We start from the raw sequence: 20,163 nt of genomic DNA, 5'->3' as shown, positions 1-20,163 counted from the left end.
AACTAAAATCACACTTTATTCAAACAAACGCTTATTTATAAACACAAAACGAGAGGAAATCTAAAGAAAAGTGCAAATGGTCAATATTTTCAAGCTATATCACAAGAAAAATATAATTCTAAGGATCCCGCCCTTTTCTTATGGAAAATGGCTCTCGGTCAAATTATTTCTAACTATGCGCAAACGAAAAGCCTTGAAGTGTAGATAAAAAAGACTTCATGGGCACGAATTTCTAAATATTATATTTCTCGAGTTATATGGATTTACAGTTACGTGATGTCATGAAAACCGCGTGAAATAAAACTGTAATGTGCCCATGAGTGGACAGACCTTGTCTAAGTGCTTGTAGTTCACAATACGGCCACAGACGAGGGACTGCACAACGTCTGTGATCACATCGTGAACTACAAGCTACTTCGACAATCCGCGTGATGCATTATTTGCGAAAATACAGTTTCGAGGGGATCGAAAGCCAGTTAGCCAATGCCATTATGAGTTTCTGCTAGCTTTGATGTCATTGACTAACTAACTGGCTTTGTATCCTCCGAAGTAGTTTTTTTGACGAATAATGTATCACGCGGTTTTCATGACATCGCGTGACTAAACCCACATAACTCGAGAAATATAATTGTTAGAGATTTGTGCCCATTGGAACTTTTTACCTACACATTAAGACCTTTCGTTTGTGCATACAGGGTTTCCACTGATTTGGCAAGCACGAATTTCCTGAGTTTTGCAGGTTTTCCAGGACACAATTTATAAATTTCCAGGGTTACAGATAATGTAAAAAAGCAACTTTATTTCTTCGGACCAGAGGTATACTATGCATGCACATTTATATTCGTCGTTTAAACGCCGTAACATCATTTATAAAAATGTTAAACTACTGGCTCGTCTTGCGATGAACCAGAAGAAATTCCTGCTTAGCATTATGAAACATTAAAAATTGGATTTGAAAGTTATAAACTCATATTGAAGTTCCCTGACTTTTCCAGGTTTTGTCAGATTTTCATGGAATTCCCTGAATTTTCCAGGACTTTTCACGAATAAGATGAATTCCCTGACATTTCCCGGTTTTCCGGGTGGGTGGGAACAGTGGCATAGTTAGAAATATTAAATTGACCGAGATCCATTTTCCATAAGAAAAGGGCAGAGACCTTTACGACTGAAAAAATAATACAAGATTTACGGGTGTAGAACGTGCATATGCATGCATATGCCTATCTGGCTTTGCTACGGTAAAGTCGGAAAAATAAATTGTGTCTTGAATATATATCGTGCAGCGTTGTTTAAAATACCAGTGCTTTCCATTTGTTTTAAGAACGTATAATGCTTTTTGTAATTTCCTGTGTAATACCAAAATACAAAACTAGATAGTCCAAATGTTAAAAACGATGTTTAGAGTACCGTAATGTATTAACGCGAGAGAGAGAAATAACCCCACACGAAATTGAATAATGTTAAGATTTAGTATTAACCGGAATTAAATATAATTTTAAGCAAACGTCGAGACAAAAGCAGATCTAAACCAATGGTACATGTCATCTATAGTGAAACATGTCGAAATCTGCATGTTAAACATATGGAATGTAGGAAAAAAAAACGCGTTAGGACAACGCTGTTCGAATCACTCTTTATATAGCGCGCATCTCCGCTTTCTTAGAAAAAAAAAATGCGCGTTCTACACATGTAAATCTGTACATATTTTGAGCAAAGTACATCCATCCACTATAGTATTTCAGTACAATTAAGGTATTTTTGTGTGCGTTACGCAATGATGACAACACCTTAATCCATAATGAAAATATAATCCCCCTGCAATTTGTTTAGGCTCTATCGTAATTGTTCTTGTTTTCATAAGTGTTTCTGAATGTGATGGTAAATCAGAATGACCATACACTCGCAAAACATGAAGCAAAGCAGTCACTGCTCTGGTAGTTATATTATGTTTCTGTACCCACGACCGCAACTCAACGCTTAGATTTTCTACATTTATACCAGACATAGAATTGTTAACGTTATCCTCGTTGTCACCATGTGTAATGTCACTTTGTGCACTATTTTCAACATCACTAATATTTAATTCACTACATTCATTGAATTCGATGTCACTAACACTGACTTCACGTGCTGTTTTCTTAACGGAATGAAAATCATCTTTGTCACAAACAATGGTACTGTCTGATTCATTATTCTTACAGAGTTCAACATTTGCCACTATATCTTCAAACTGTCGGTTGACCTCTCTCTTTATTCTTTTGTATACAATTGAAGATAAAACACTGTGGTGACTTTTAGGCATCTGTACTCATTAGGAGTTTTTTTCTGTAAAAGAAATATAAATGCTTCTAATACACATTAACTCTAGATTTCATTAGGGATATTTTTGCAACAAATTTCGTGCAAGACCAGTTATTTGTAATTTCTGTGTATTAGAACTTTTTCTTTAAATCATCTAAGGGAATAAAAGTTGATCCAAACAAGTTTGAAACCCACACTTAAGCCAGCAGCACTGGCAGCAAGTTCTGCAGACTCTAGAACAAATACGACAGAATGCTGTTACACGGACGTATACGTATACGGAAAGATGGGAGTCCACATCGGGATAAAAAACAACTAACACTTGTAAAATCTCAATCACTAAGAAATGAAAAATAATGTTAAAAAGGGTTGGCAAATTGGATAAGTGCCCTCATTTGTTACACCATGTGCCCTTTCAAATCATGGTGTCACTGGTGCTAAATCTTAAGATTTTCCTGGAGGTGCTGCAAAAGTTAATTTTATTAGCAATGCTGAATTTACTTGTCTAATTTTCGCAATCAAATTGTCATTTTTGTATCAGAAATGTATTGTTACAATTTTAAGTGTTGGAAACTAGTTTGGGCTAAAATAGTATTACCGGTACTAAATGTCCGTTGGACATTTCTGAAATTGCTTTACAACCTTTTAGTAATATAAGAACACGACTGAGGTTTGTACAGTTCTATCGTGCATTGGAACTTCAGAAAAGGCTATTTTTCCTCTGCAATGATTAAGAATGTAGTATTAAGAAAAAATTAGTAAAGATAGTGTTTCAACACTGGTTTGGTGAAACTAAGTAAAGCTCTGAGAAACTTTGACATTTATCAAGATTAGAAGCCATTTTCTCAGGAAACAGTACATTTTTAGTTTTCAATTACAACCTGAAGCTTAAGCAGTAAAACTACTAAAAATATATTATGAAATAAACCGAATGGGGAGAATCTCTCTCTTTCTCTCTCAGAAAGAGAGAGAGAGAGGGAGACCGTCCCGGTGGTCTAGTGGTTAGCGTCGCTGACTACGGACTTAGGGTTCCCGGGTTCGATCCCCGGCGCTGCGATGGTTTCCAAGGCGTGGGTTTGGAACGGTGCATACCCAGCATCGTAACGCAATTGGAGAACTGCTATGAATGTAGATAGTGACGATCACAGTGAAAGCTTCGGCTCTCCTCTCCCAACCCGTCTGGTCAGCGTGGGAGCAGTAAACCAATTCCTCCCTCTGGAGAGAGGCCTCATCCAGTAGTGGATCGAATATGGCTGTGATTTATTATTATACACACAATTAAAATTAGATGAACGGTCTTGTTATTCTTAGGAAAATATCCGAGTACATATAATTATCCCAGTGATGACAGATACAGAGTTAATCTATCTTTCTTCTACATCCTGCATGATTGGTCACGAACACCAACAATACATTTAACTACAGAGGGCTAACCAGAATTCAGACTATCCCTACGGTATTGAAAAATTAAAGGGTATTCTGTGAAAAGAGGATACAAACCCGTGCATCTGTCTCGTTGACTCAGTTAATACATACTCCTTTGTTGTCTGCGCTTACTAACTGCTGGACAATTATTACCACAGGAAAACTTTAAACTGTTTCTAAAATTGCATATATGTACATACAGAAAAACGAAAGGTGTCTAAAGGCAAATTGATAAATCAAATAGGGGAAATAGCTTTTACGAATATGCTCGCAAAGAAAATGTAGCTACCTTTCGGTATCATCATCATCATCATATCATCATCATAATATTTTAATCCTTTACGTAACTCCTTCCTCCAGGACGTAGCATTAAAATAATAATAATAATAATAACCATTGCCCAAAAACGAAACTTTTCAGGAAGATGAAAAGAAAGCTTTTCTTACTACACACTAGGAGAAATTGTGCACATGAGCTTCCTTAAGCATGTTCTAGAAAGTCTGAGACACATGAACTAAGATATTTGAAGAATTTCTTAGTTTGTACTAGGGAAAGTTTTCTTTTTACCCCTCCCCTCCCCTGATTTTTTCGATGGCCCATTTCTATGTCTTCGATTGTACATTTTATTTGCATTTACTTATAATCTACATTTTATGTATCAGCTGTAAGTAAACAGAAAGCGTTTGAATCACTATTGTTTTATATTATCCTATACATACCTGTCGCTTCTTGCTTCTTTTTGTCCATAGTGTCGAAGTCTTGTGCAAGGTTTGTGTATACTTCTTTCCAGGCCTTCTGCTTTTCGACCTTGTCTTTATAAGTCTGTAGTCTTGCCCCATAGACAAGGTCTCATTTCCACTAATTCAATGAAATTCAAAACATCGTACTGAAACACTTTAGTCATTGTCACTCGATGAACGATGAAATGAATTGTCACTGAAGCAAGATTTCAGTGCACTGCAGAAAACAATCCACTAAATCAAAAAGCTACTTCAAGCGGAAATAAGTAGCTGCACTCACGCAGAAAGTATGGCACTCCAGAATAGTTTCCTATAAATGATAAACGTCAGTTTAATCCACCCCCTGTCAAATTGACCTATTTCTGTCCTTGATCCCCTGTGGGCTTGCATAGTTGCATACAGATAAACGAATCGAGTACATTCCTGGAATCGAACGGAGGAAACGGAACTAAATTATAATTTTCTTCAGCATAGGAGGATTTTTTCCAGGGGAGATTTTGTTCTAGATAGGTCTACATATGTAGTATGTCCGATATAACATTCATAGATAACGTTTTGCAATGCATCTTGCATCTTGTAAAACAAAAACATAGGCAATTTCGGCTGTAGCCTGTTGTGTTGATTAAATCAAATCATACTGTTATACAAGATATTCTTCTTTATGCATTCCTTTCCCTCTTTCAACAACCCCCTCCCTTGAAAATTACGTACTATGATCTTGTAGGAGCCAAGAAAGACAATCCACACAAAAGGAAAATGCTTTGGAGAAACCTAATCGCTATCAATGATTGGTGGAAGGAGTCTTGCAAACTATTATTTTTCTATATTTTCCCCTCGGGGGAGACTAAACAGAAGATCGAAAAAACAAGGTTGTTTGCTCTTTGTGTGTGTAGATGTGTGCGCACGAGGTATATGGCCTTCTTTTGGTTTCTTTCTTTTTGTTTCACTTTTGTTGCCATAATTTTAACATCTATTTAAATTTCTCAAAACTGAAATAGGCTGAGACCAAGCTATTTAAAATAATAATAATAATAATAATAATAATAATAATAATAATAATAATAATAATAATAATAATAGGTTCTGGAAAGGCAACATTGCGGCTGCCTATTCACTCAGTCCACAATCGTTGTATGGAACAAATACCAGACAAGACAGAGTACATGAATATTTTTATGATCTATAGAGTAAAACAGCATGCAACCACAAGAATGGAAATTTTCTTGTTCTGTTTGTGCTTTTTCAGTTCTTTCTGTAGTTGTGTTGTAGTTTTTATTTACTTTAATTTTATTTACAACCTTTGTTATGCTTGGGAATGCCTACTTCTAAGATTATGATGGATATTTATACCGTACATACTGGATTGCATAATTAACAGGATAAACACTGGACAATTATCCTAAATTCATTATTTCTTCGTATCTCCATTTTGTTCATTTCCGCCATGTTGATTTTTTAAAAATTATGACTTCATATATGCTAAGACATATTCTCTATCAAAACGAATCCAACGACCCCTTTGTTTAAATCGTTTAAGTAAGTTTCAGCTGTAGAAGATAACAAATTAATATACATACATACATCTGTGAAACTCGCTTTCCGCGTTGCCGTAGATGGATAATTCAAACAAAATCCGAATTTCCCTTGCTGAGAATTTATGTAAATAGCAAGCCACTATATTTGTGGTACCTCACAGCCATTTTGATTATTTCATTCTTCATTATATATTCATATGATGTGAAAAAAAGAAAATAAAAAAAAATTAAACAAAAAATCCAAATACAGGAAAAGAAACAAGAATACACAACGCCTTGCCACTCACTCACTGTAGCTAGATTGAATAAACCATCAGCAAGCCGGCTGCGTGTGCTTCCGCAGCAGCCGTCTTTACCGGCTGCGTGTGCATCCACGCATAATAAAACATTGCCGCCGACAAAACCGGAGCCGGAGCCGACGCCGACATGTCGGCGGCTAGTCCGGCTGCATTTATCGGAGACGGGAGTTCCACCGGCTTTTTTGCCGGGTCGGAAAGCGTGTGCAAGCTACCATTTGATTACATTGCCGCCGATTCCATCGCCGGCATTGTCAGAACCGGATCCAGCATTGCCGGGGACGTGTGCAAACGCTGTACCAATGTTTGGTAAACCGTATAAAGTATGTAGTTTCTCGTTATGAAGTTCCGCCATTCCCATTCCCGTTCCTCTTGAAGAAAATGGAAAGTCAATGACATTCGTAGAAATGGTTAGGAGGATTATTGTTGTACGTGGAATGCGAAAAACTAACAAATTTATTTCGGGGAAGCTTGAGCCCGATATATAGTGTTCGAAGTGGAAAAAAAGCAGACGGGGTATATTTCATTATGATTTTGACTCAACATACCGGCTATTTAAATATTGTCTTGATCATAGAAAAACCAGAGACGGTATGACATACCACTTCATACCGTCTCACTTCGACCACTACACACACACACACAAACGCATATATATATATATATATATATATATATATATATATATATATATATATATATATAATATGGGAACGGTCTTACCCGCCCCCCCCAATGTTGAAGACAGATTTGCGCCGATGTTCACAACTGATGGTATATGCCCAAACACACACACACATACACATTGACAATTTCAGAAGAGTCTCCCTGGACAAACTGAATAAGCAACGAGTGTAAGAAGTACAGTACTACTAAAATACTGGTTTCCCAGAGATTAAGCCCAATCAGAGAAATGCCCATGGAAATTTCGTCGTTCTGGTGCAGTATCCTCAGGCCACACCATGAAATCACTGCTCACACAATGTTAAACACCAGTAGTTTAAGCAGTAACGCCCACGGGGTTTTTCCAGGGAGGGAAGCTGACATACAAGCAAAATTGCAAATACAAGCCCCTTGAAACACACAATATAAGTTCTACTGCATGTAAAACAATTACTTACGCTCATGGCGTAAGTTTACTACAGTAATGTGTGTGAATAAGCAAATTTGTTTTGATATGTATTTTGAGGAATCGAACCAATTTTGATAATTCAGGGGGCAATGTCCTCCTTGACTCCCGTTGCAGGTGGGCATGAAAGTAAGGATATAATTTTTTGGTAAGGTATACGCGCAACTGTTTTCAAACATATAATGCTACCCATCATCCCCATATATGCTGCTTCTTTCGTAAAATTAAAATGGGTGAGTATTATGGTTACCAACTCTGAATAAAAATTACCGGCACCCGCTCAAAATTTCCTGTGATATAGGCCTAAGTGAAAAGTCTCTCTCTTCGAACCCATCCATGGGAAGGAAATGTACTATCCTGGACAAAATGCATTAGGATTTAGATTTCTGGGCTATCGGCATTTAAGGCAATTTAGCCCTTCACGTTTTGAGGGATGACGTCCCTCGGTGAGCACACAATTCGGGAAAGGGGAAGGAAGAAAGGATTGGGAATGGAAGGAAGTGGCCTGGGACTTAAAGTTAGGTACCACCCTGGCATTTGCCTGGTGTGAATGAGGAAAACCCTATAAGAGGAGTTTGTTTACATGACGAAATCCAGATATAATAATATTGGGATTCGAACCTTGGATCTCTTTTGGAGTCTTTCTTAACATCATTCATTTGTAAAAGACTAATAGATCCAATAAGGAACTGGTAAGTAAACAAATAGTCCCACTCTCACGGTCCTAGGATTCGGGCGTTATATATATCAGGAGCATATGCTGTATACCCACCGTCGCTGGTACGTCAGCTCCAAGGTATACTGGTCAGTACCTGTAAAAGAAGTACAAGTGGGGCAGCAATGCATGATTCACGCCAGATGGATAGTGAGAGACGAAAGTAATGTTTGTTCTCCACTGCTTGGAAGTACCTTACCTCTTGATAAACACTTTATGCCGCATACACTTTAACTTATACACATTTGAAGCGCTAAAAGAAAATATGACTTATTAAACACATTTAGTTAGCACTATCATCACTTTCAGAAATGATAACAAGAATTGTAAATAACTTTGTATTATTATGCACTATGTGGGTTACACTACATATGATTTAGAACAATATTAATATTTTCATATTACTTTTAAAATTTCACTCGAAAAGAAATTGGCCCAAAGATTTCGGAACGACGCGTAAGTGCGCACGACGGTTTCGACGACTATACGAGATAAAATTCACTGGTACACTACCGAAAAGCTGACATCCATTATTGGAAAGAGATGAATTGACTGTCCCATTCCTTGACAGACAACAAGATTCTTTTGCAAAATCGCTGCATTGGTGAGGGAAGTGCTTAAGAACAATTCTTGTTAACACAAGTTCATTGTTATTATTGAAACATCATTTATATGCTTGTCACTGCTTCCTGCTTTCGCATCGCATTTGATATACACAAAACTCAAATACTATTCACATTCGTTTTAAATTTTGAAATCAACTTATTTCGAGCACATCTTGAATACGTTCAATGTACTTGGTGGGGAGTGACGCTCTCTTTCACATTATGATAAATACTCTCTTTCTCCCCTATCAGGGTATATACACTTACAACTTCACATATTGAGAGAGACTGAAAGTCCTCTCTCTGGTCCTCTTCCTGCATTGCATAGTTGCCAGTTCACAGCGCAAGAATACACTGACTAAACTAAAATATAGTTCGTAGAGAACATTAAGTTTTTGCTTTATAATATTGCTAATTATATATAATGAATGGTTCATAAGTTGATAAAAATCACATTAAAAACACTGATTGTTCGAATAAGTTATACAATCAACGATTATTGATAGACTTTACATTGTCACGTAAAACTCTGTCATCGTCATGAGGGCTCACTGCGTGGGCGTTTCTCTCGAGAGTAGCTAAATTTTTCCTCCAAATATGGACTGACGGGAGGAAGTAAGAGTGTCTGGAAAAGTGAGGTACCTTTTGGGTGAGAAATTCCTGAGCATTGTTCTTTTCCAACTGTTGATTAGTCGCATTTTATTTCCAAGAATTGACGTTGGAATAATACGAGGGTTAGTTTAAAAATTCATGCCAATCCATCTTGTTATAGATGGTGGACGACGGACTGTCCACTGAAGGTATCACCGAAGTGGGCAAGAACCCTGGAATCCAAGTCTTCATAATCACACTGCAACACAACAGCAATCACAACACTCCATTAGTCCATAGAGAGTTAATGTCATTTGAAGTTCGTTTTCGTTGAAGAAGAACAGTTCGTAGGTTCACTCGGACGCACATAATCGCGAAATTCGAAGAATAACGAACGCGAGGGCCATTTACGATAACGCGAGGGCCATTTCGTAAATGTCTTTTGAGTCCTTTCATTTTTATTATTTGTTTATATTTTTCATTTATTTCAATTACTCCTTGAAATGTAAACACAAAATAATTTCAATATTTGAATATAAATCAATAGTTATTTGTAATTCAAAATACTATTTAGCATTGTACTTCATAATGTCTTTCAAAATTCAAACCAAGTTACACAAACATATTAATATATACAATGCGACAATATATTTAATAAAACATTACATTTGGTAAGGTATTGTATTCAATGCCATATTTAAGAATACACAACAATACAAACTAAATGTGTACCAATAAATTTAAAATAGTAAAATTGATTTAAGATTCTGCAATAATTCTTCTTAATTCTAAGATAAAACACACAATGTCACTCAAAAATAGCATATATCACGAAATAATTCAACTTATCATAATATTATTTTTCACGAAAATGAGATATTCCTTCCTACTATATGTGTAGAAAATTTATTAAAATGAAAACATCAACATTATTCATAAAATTCAAAAATGTACTTTCATTGACATGCTAACACAAGACATTTATCAAGAATATTCGAAATGATTCAACACAACTAAAACATATGATATAGTGCACACGATTAATTTTATATTTTATTAAAATTACATATTAAAAACACATGTGTAAATATAACACTAAAAATATTTCATTTATTTAAAATGAAAGACTAGGCACATGTGAGCTCGTCACGCTCAAAGTATATAAAAATATACTGCCTGCATAACATTGGCAAGACCCTAACCCATTTATTTATTAATATGTTTCCATCCCCGAAGCAAAGTGAAAAGATAGAACGTTTGGTTAAAATTTAAAAATAATACAGAGGGGACTAATAAGAACATTGCCTACTCCGGGCATTACATAATATGAATAACCCACAATATTGGAGGAACCTTTGCTTCAATGTCTTCAAGTTAAAACTTGAAATGTTTTCGTATTCAACGAAAAGATTAATACAAAGTGAATGCAACAATAGTTGCTAACAAGTATCATGTAAGTATTCATTTATAATAAGATGTCTCATTGTATATTGTTTTCATTCAGCGATGCGCTATGAAGGTGAGTACAGGTGTAAAACCATACTACTACAATAACTTACCACACCAAAATTCAAGTATCCTCAGCTGATTAGTAATCCCAGAGGTTAATTGTGATTGGTTAAAACAAATAAATTAAGATAACACATCGTAAGTATACATTACTATTAATTGACGCATGGATGTTGTTTAAAAGTTGAAATCTTTACTGCATTAATTTAAAACGTGCTTATTCAGGTTTATTACCGAATGGTTTCTCACCAGAATATTTAAATTTGTGATTCGACAAATTTTTAATTTTGTAAAATTGCAACACTGTGATGGAATATTCTGTAAAGATTTCCCACATTTTCACAATTTAAACTTATTTCCTTTCACTATATTTGAAAATTTTCACTACGCAAATGTACTCTTGCACTTCGAAAAGAAACACTATATTCTCCATGATTCGAAAAAATCAAATTTCGTCGTGAATGCGTTAACGAAAAAATATACTATTACAAGTAATTTCGTATTACGTATGATGAAGAAATATCAAGATTTCAAAAATGGTATCTCTCATTCAACATTTTGAATATCTTATGAGGTGCAACAATATATGAAACGAAAAAATTAATATTCAAAATTTTCTTGAATCTATCAGCTATAGCCATTAACGTGATACACACAATAAAATCTTATTCATTTTATTTGAGCATTGGAAATTTAGTAAAACACTAACAGTGTTGATAAATATTTATAGCATGAAAAATAATTACTAACACCTGAAAATTTTGTATAAAAGAACTTTTGCAATGGATATATATTCATTTTTCATTGCAAGGTCAAAATATGGAAAATGGGCAATCCGGCTATGTATTAATATCGTTTACCCAATTCCTTTTCGTATTGGATTTAGTACAACATCGTAAAGTAAAATTCTCATGCATTCAAAAATTTTGAGTTTAACTTCCATAGTAGGCATCCATGGGATTTTGTTAATACAAGAACGCAACATTCTATAAGCAGTAGATTTATGTACTACCTTACTATGAGAATCAGCTGATTTCTTACGATTAGTTTGTACACTTGGAACATTTACGCATTGAGTATCATTGTCACTGTTGGCAGCGAAGAATTTACACTTTCTACATATGCGTAATACCTTACTTAACTTACGGACCTTTTTGCCAATTTTCACGTTATTTTTTATTTTCGCACGGTGGAAGAATCTTTGCTTACTCTCTTTACTTTCCAAACAAAAATTTCTGTTTCTAAATTTCTCAGTAACATTTCGAGCTGAATACAAAATGTTGATTGGTGTATAATCAATCTGAACGTTTTGACTTAGTTCAATACATTTGTCCTTACCTTTTCTGAATCTAAATTTCATAGATTTACAAGTTGCACGATATATGCCAAGCGAACATGGAATGGTTTCATTTCTATTAAAACGTACAATTACGAACATACATACTGTACCTTTCAGCAACACTAAAGATATATTACCACTGGAAAAATAATGCAACTCACCAATCTGAATTGGTTGCCTAATGCAGCTTACTTTAGGGTAATTCGTAACATGCCGTGTATACACCACAAAAAATACAGGACTTGCAGACAAACATTTTTTACGAACAAGTAGCATTGAGCTGGAGGGGGGAAACAGCTGATCCACCCATTTTCTTTCACATAAGGGACAAGTGCAGACTTTCATCTCGTCTAAAAATACTACAACAGTATCACTTTTTATTTCCCTAGTGGTGGTTACGTTAACCACACTCGTACTACTATTGGAGGTAGCCTCCATGAAATCAACCTGCACGGTGTTTACATTTACACTGACATTTTCATTACTTACTTCATTTCCCTGAGCAAAAACATTATTACTCTGTAAAACAGAAATATTTTCCAATTGGCTTTTGATGCTTTGTAATTGTACGGAATTATTTTCCAACAACTGAAATAACTCATTCCACTTACTATTTTCACTTTCATTAGTTTGAACAAAATGTGATTCTAGGAACTTCAGATAACCTACCTTTCTTAACAGGGTTTGGATATGAATCAATATCATCGGCAACATTTTTTCAATTTTCGTTTACAACTTTTAGTTCTAACCTCAAAAGAACAACTATGACGAACATGTGCTAACGGGTACACGTTAAATTCATCTGCGAATTTAACTTTTTTCGGAATTATGTTTTCCTTATCGGTTTGACCCACATTACATGACATAGTATGTAAATTGACATCCTTACTACGTTTTTTGAGGATAGATTTAATACCACCAAGAGCATTTTGAGGAGGACTTTCAACTTACTTGGAAAGGAACTGCAAGTAAACAAATAGTTCCACTCTCACGGTCCCTGTTCGGGCGCCATTTATAAGAGGAGTTTGTTTACGTGACGAAAGCCAGATATAATAATATTGGGATTCGAACCTTGGATCTCTTTTGGAGTCTTCCTTAACATCATTCATTTGTAAAAGTCTAATAGATCCAATAAGGAACTGGTAAGTAAACAAATAGTCCCACTCTCACGGTCCTAGGATTCGGGCGTTATATATATCAGGAGCATATGCTGTATACCCACCGTCGCTGGTACGTCAGCTCCAAGGTATACTGGTCAGTACCTGTAAAAGAAGTACAAGTGGGGCAGCAATGCATGATTCACGCCAGATGGATAGTGAGAGACGAAAGTAATGTTTGTTCTCCACTGCTTGGAAGTAATTCTTTCTCCTTTTCATTGAACGTACTATCATGATCACTAAAAGAACTAACATCATTAGAATACTTTTTCTGTAGCCGTTGAACTATTATTTCAATAACCTTATTCTTGACATTAACGTCATCACATTGAAGTTTCAACTTTTTTGCTACATACTGAAAATATACATTTTTGCCGCGAGCACATTTCTCTTTCAATTTTTCATACTGAGTTGATTTCCTAATACCACGTACGCGGAGATTAACCTCCTTTTGTAGGTTTTTCCTATATTCACAATTAAAATTGAATACATATTCGCAAATTGCAAGTTTCGCTACCCTATTGAAACTATGAGTTTCTGCATCGAGGCCTAAAATATTATGAAACTCTTCTAAACAAAATGGAACAGTACTAAATTTGTATTCATTTATTGCGTTAAGGTATTCTAATTCTATCTGTGCTCTTACATTCATTAAATTTAACGCTAGCATTTTGTACGTGGATTTATGAATTATATATTCTAAAATGAACACAAAAATATAAAAATGTAAACAACACTACGTGTAAAAGAATGCAAGGAACTGTTTCTTTCACAGAACATTAATTGCTAGGTTCACATTTTAAGTTTTCAGTGATTGTTTCGCATTCTTGTGTGCATACACTAGAACCTACCTGCTTTTGTACAGCAGCGAATTTTAAAATTTGGTTAGTTGCAGCCAAGTCTGCGGATAATTTTTTGACCGCTTCGAACAGTGTTTCGTTTTCACTATGCGTTGATATTGTAAAATATTATGCTTAAAAATACAACATGCAAATTACTAAATGGCATTGAATATAGAACAGTGAAGTTCAAAAATTTACTTTCTCCCCACTAAAACATCTGTCCCTGTTCGGGCGCCATTTATAAGAGGAGTTTGTTTACGTGACGAAAGCCAGATATAATAATATTGGGATTCGAACCTTGGATCTCTTTTGGAGTCTTCCTTAACATCATTCATTTGTAAAAGACTAATAGATCCAATAAGGAACTGGTAAGTAAACAAATAGTCCCACTCTCACGGTCCTAGGATTCGGGCGTTATATATATCAGGAGCATATGCTGTATACCCACCGTCGCTGGTACGTCAGCTCCAAGGTATACTGGTCAGTACCTGTAAAAGAAGTACAAGTGGGGCAGCAATGCATGATTCACGCCAGATGGATAGTGAGAGACGAAAGTAATGTTTGTTCTCCACTGCTTGGAAGTACCTTACCTCTTGATAAACACTTTATGCCGCATACACTTTAACTTATACACATTTGAAGCGCTAAAAGAAAATATGACTTATTAAACACATTTAGTTAGCACTATCATCACTTTCAGAAATGATAACAAGAATTGTAAATAACTTTGTATTATTATGCACTATGTGGGTTACACTACATATGATTTAGAACAATATTAATATTTTCATATTACTTTTAAAATTTCACTCGAAAAGAAATTGGCCCAAAGATTTCGGAACGACGCGTAAGTGCGCACGACGGTTTCGACGACTATACGAGATAAAATTCACTGGTACACTACCGAAAAGCTGACATCCATTATTGGAAAGAGATGAATTGACTGTCCCATTCCTTGACAGACAACAAGATTCTTTTGCAAAATCGCTGCATTGGTGAGGGAAGTGCTTAAGAACAATTCTTGTTAACACAAGTTCATTGTTATTATTGAAACATCATTTATATGCTTGTCACTGCTTCCTGCTTTCGCATCGCATTTGATATACACAAAACTCAAATACTATTCACATTCGTTTTAAATTTTGAAATCAACTTATTTCGAGCACATCTTGAATACGTTCAATGTACTTGGTGGGGAGTGACGCTCTCTTTCACATTATGATAAATACTCTCTCTCTCCCCTATCAGGGTATATACACTTACAACTTCACATATTGAGAGAGACTGAAAGTTCTCTCTCTGGTGCTCTTCCTGCATTGCATAGTTGCCAGTTCACAGCGCAAGAATACACTGACTAAACTAAAATATAGTTCGTAGAGAACATTAAGATTTTGCTTTATAATATTGCTAATTATATATAATGAATGGTTCATAAGTTGATAAAAATCACATTAAAAACACTGATTGTTCGAATAAGTTATACAATCAACGATTATTGATAGACTTTACATTGTCACGTAAAACTCTGTCATCGTCATGAGGGCTCACTGCGTGAGCGTTTCTCTCGAGAGTAGCTAAATTTTTCTTCCAAATATGGACTGACGGGAGGAAGTAAGAGTGTCTGGAAAAGTGAGGTACCTTTTGGGTGAGAAATTCCTGAGCATTGTTCTTTTCCAACTGTTGATTAGTAGCATTTTATTTCCAAGAATTGACGTTGGAATAATACGAGGGTTAGTTTAAAAATTCATGCCAATCCATCTTGTTATAACCCAGGAAAACCTCATTCAGGATGGCTGGTATGAAAAAGCGTTTTACACTTTTTCGACCGAGTGCCCCCACCAGGAATCGAACCCGGGACCGCTCACACCGAAGGCGAAAGCGTTAGCGACCACCAAAATGCATTAGGACTCGTATTCTGCATATCCTTAATACATGCACTTATAAGCGTAATATATACATTGTGTTCTGAAGTCGTATCGATCATTTTCTTCTATTTACCAGTAACTGCTACTTCTTTAAAATTATCGAGAGATGAAAAAATAGTATCTTAATCTGTACCATGGTGGAAAGACTGCAAGGTGGTTGCATGCGCATGTCGCCTGGAGCGCTGTCGGAACTGTGACGTTATCTGGTTTGCAAAAGAGAACGGGAAAAGGCGCGGCTTTAAGTGACAAGTGGAAATTCTTTGTTACTTTGTTCCGTTAAATTATATCAAGAATGCCTAACTGTGAAGTGTACGGCTGGCATATTTTTTTTTTTTACGCCCGAGAATCCACATTACTCTATTCTGATTGGTTGAGTGTTCTGACGTCACAAATCACTCTTGGTTTTGATTTCGTGATTTCAATTCGACTCACAGAAGTTCTGTGACAGAACTAGATTACCGGAATATTAAACAAAAAACGAGCATTGAGCGTACTATGAATTCTCTAATTAAATAAGCGTGTTTATGGTTTACTAGAGTATTGTATTGTGCTATATGCAAAGCATAATAGAGAATTCTTAATACATACATAGCATAATTCCTTGTAATAAGCACAATTCTCTTTGCACAAGTAGAATAATATAAATACATTGCGTTTTCGTAGTGCAATAACCTTTAGTAGCTTTTAGTTTATTAAACAGTTTTCACTGCGTCACTTAAACAAAAGTAACTTCGAAAATTATGTAGTATAACAAAAACTACATGCACATTTACAACACGCAAATTAAAATAAATATCTTATTTTTCTTGACATAATTTGCAGAGTACATGATTTGAGCAGACAGTTCTACTAAAGTGGAGCCACGGTGGTTCAGTGGTAGAACGTTCACCTGTGGTGCATGGGGTCCCGGGTTCAAACCCTGCTCCCGCCAAGTGAACTTTGTGGTGGACAAACACTTTGTGCGTGGGTTTTCTCGGGGTTCTCCCGTTTCCTCCCACTTTATTCCACCATTTCATTCATTTCACATAATCACCGTCTCCTTTAGCGTAACCGGCATAATCGTGGGACGTAAAACTCACAGATTTCATTTCATTTGATTTCAAAGTTCTACCAAATTTTGACACATATCTTACATTTTCAGGTCTGGTTAGAACTTTGGGCAAGTCTTTACTTTAGGCAAGGCAGTGAATAAGCAATGAATCTGAACCGGTTCCCGCAGTTATAGTTACAGTTCCCAAGAAGGAAAGGCAGAAAACAACGTGCCCTGCGGGGCTCTAACCCGCCTTCACTCGCTGATGCTCGCTCGGCAATAATATGTATTGATAGTATATCATTGCCTTGCCCAAAGTAAATAGTTACCGAACTTTGTATTTCTATTAGCAGAGCATGCGTTAAATGAAGAGCTCCATTAGCAGAACTTGCAGATTGACTTAAGGAGGGCTCAGTATAGATACTTTTTGCTAGGTAGCCTCTAAAAAGCAAAAATGCTATCAAACCGAATCAGGACTGGAGCACAGCAGGGAGGCCCATGCTAGGCGAGGGGGTCGTCCGTAGTGAGCAGGCGCGTCATCGACATGAGGTATATGCAGAAACGTGGATACGGGAAGAGCACAATACATCCACTATCACTCAAAACTCATTTCGGCCTATGTTTAGCAGAAGGGGTCCAGCTATTTTATCTAAAAAATGTTACAATTTTGGTAATTTCTGTTCACATTCGCTTAGTTTAGGGTAGGTTATGTTAGTTTATGTCATATTAGTGTAGGGGTCCCGCATAATTTTCAAAAAAAAAATGATAGTATTTCGCTTATTTCTACCAATATTAGGTTAGTTTAGTTCCGTTATATTACGTCTAAGTACTTGCATCATTCATTTCTCCTGTAAATTTTGTGTTTTTACGTGCTTCTGGAGCCTTGTACTAAACATACTCCCTTTTTCAACATGCTGTGTGCTGACAGTAATTACATTTACACTCTCATTCTTTGAGGAAAAATGTTTCATATCGTATTTTACCTATAAATTTCCATTTGGTAGAATTGTGTGTTTGAGTGAACTCGCAGAGAGTTTGCTGTCTCATTTTACAACCTCATGCCTAAATTACCACGTACAGATTGAAAATATGGGTGCTACTGATGTAACAGAGGTGTGACGTATTTTAAGAAGGCCACATTAAAAAAGTACGAAAGAAATGATGTAGCCTAAAATAATTTTGAAAGGCTTGTGTTCAGTTGAGTTGATTTTGAGTTTAACGTTCCTTTCAGCACAGAGGCTATATGAGACGGGAGCTACTAATTAACGTGGAATCCGAGCAACATGAATTCTCGCCAGAAATCGTACCCAGCTCTCCCACGCCAATTTGAAAAGCTTATTGTACTAGTAGCCTCAATATGTGGGTGGAGTCACCAAATCCACACTATCCCATTTTAGGACTGCAAACTTACATTAGTGATTAGAATGACTTACATTAATTCTTTTAGCACCAATTGCCTTAGAACGTGTTTCTGAAGGGTAAAAAGTGGATTACATACCCTAAACTTTTTTTTTTTTAGGGTTGCACACTAAAATTCGTGAAATATTAACTTTTTACTGCCAAGTACATTACATAGCCAATAACCAACTTATTCACCATTTTCATATCTACCTATTGTAAATCTGCACCAAAACGATTTTGCCGAGCGAATATATACAGGGTGTTAATCATAAGCGGAGTTAGAAATTCTCTGCTGGGGGACAGACCTTCAGAACCGTGGAATTTTTATTATTTTATACGTAGCATTTTTTATTTTTTGTGAAAAAGTTGGGGCAATGCTCCTCCATAGCTCCGCCCCTAGTGTTATTGAACTATGTCGACAAAGTGAAAGAGGTGATTCTTCACATCAAAATAAAGAAAAGTTCATGTTTGTTAAAGAGCATAATTTGAACCCATTTTAACGTCCTGGCCGTCTTCCATAATTCTGCTAGGAGTATGACTGAAATTTTGTCCTTAGGGAATCTTCTATGCATATATTGCACATTGAAGAATTTTTTTTTTTTTTTTTTTTTTACACCAAGCTCCGTATGTTCAAAATAGCGTGTGTTGATTTTTGCATTTTGGACAATCCTAGCTCTAAAACTATGTACACTCGTTTGAGATAATACAAAGACTCTTATAATATAATGTCGATGTGTACATTGTACTTTTCCCAATGCTTATATGAACTACTTTTTCTTGAAAAATGGCTTCCTTCAGTTTGTTGGCTTAGTTCTTTAACACCATATTTTATATTTGTCCAGAATAACACAAAGGTAATTTGTTACACATGGAGTTGTACAAATTTTGACTAAGAGCTCCTTCGTGGCTAAGTGGTTAGTATACGCACCTTTGGCGTGAGAGATCCGGGTTCGATTCTTGGCGGGAGTTCATGTGAAGCGGATTCCACGTTAATCACCTCAACAAATTTTGACTCTTTCCCGTTGCACATCCAGTATAACAGGCTATGTCAAGAGTATATTACCTGGCTAACATCTGCAACACCAGTCTCCTTAAGTTTTCGAAGTAGATCAGAAAATAGAAGGAATTACTACACAGTGCGCTATGACTACTTTTTTCGCTTCCTTTCTTGCATGCACAGAATGGGTACAGCTTACTACTTTCCTTTTTTCAGTAAGCTTGAAGTTGCACAACAAGATAAAACGATTATAATTCATTAGGAAAATATTTCTGTTTGCTTCATCGTAAAAAAAGCACTGATGCTACATGAGACGTAAACCAAAGGTAGAATTCGAACTACCGTAATTCATTCAAATGTCTGGACTCTTACACCACGAATCGAACCAGAGACACCGTACACCAAAGGCATCCTTGTCATTGAACCAGCAAGAAGATCGAAGATTATATTCGTGTTATCAACGAACTTAATGGTGCAATTAAAACGGGAGACTTTACACCGAGAAACCACTTAGGGCAGTCACTAAGAGGAAATAGGCACAGTTGGAAGTACCAGTACTGCGTGTTTTGTTTCTTTAAAGCAAACTCATGGAATGTTGTTCGTGAATGTCTTTCAGTTTCTCTTTA

This window comes from Thermobia domestica, chromosome 18, assembly GCF_964235325.1.
Source record: "Thermobia domestica chromosome 18, izTheDome1.hap1.1, whole genome shotgun sequence".
Lineage (NCBI taxonomy): Eukaryota > Metazoa > Arthropoda > Insecta > Zygentoma > Lepismatidae > Thermobia > Thermobia domestica.
The sequence above is the reverse complement of the archived record's forward strand: the minus strand, read 5'-3'. Positions refer to the sequence as shown.